The sequence below is a fragment of the Penaeus chinensis genome, chromosome 39, assembly GCF_019202785.1.
Source record: "Penaeus chinensis breed Huanghai No. 1 chromosome 39, ASM1920278v2, whole genome shotgun sequence".
Classification (NCBI taxonomy): domain Eukaryota; kingdom Metazoa; phylum Arthropoda; class Malacostraca; order Decapoda; family Penaeidae; genus Penaeus; species Penaeus chinensis.
Window position 1 is genome coordinate 3,764,707 of NC_061857.1, and position 553 is coordinate 3,765,259.

A 553-nucleotide genomic window follows, 5' to 3' on the forward strand; every position below is an offset into this window, starting at 1 on the left:
GGAGAGAGGAGAGAGGAGAGAGAGGAGGGGAGAGATGGAGAGAGAGAGAGGAGGAGAGAGGGAGAGAGAGGAGAGAGGAGAGAGAGGAGAGGGAGAGAGAGAGGAGAGGAGAGAGAGGAGGGAGGAGAGAGAGAGAGAGGTAGGAGGAGAGGAGAAGAGAGAGAGAGAGGAGAGGAGAGAGGGAGAGAAGGATGAGAGAGAGAGGAGAGGAGGAGAGGAGAGGAGAGGAGGGGAGAGGAGAGGAAGAGATGAGGATGAGGAGAGGAGAGAGAGAGAGAGAGAGAGAGAGAGGAGAGGAGAGAGGGAGAGAGAGGGGATGAGAGAGAGATGAGGGAGAGAGAGATGAGAGGAGAGAGAGGAGAGAGAGTGGAGGAGAGGAGAGAGGAGAGAGAGAAGAGGGGAGGAGAGAAGGGAGAGGAGAGAGAGAGGAGTGAGAGAGAGGAGAGGAGGAGGATGAGAGAGGAGAGAGAAGAGAGAGAGGAGAGAGAGGAGAGAGGAGAGGAGAGAGGAGGAGAGGAGAGAGGAGAATGAGAGGAGAGAGAGAAGAGAGGAG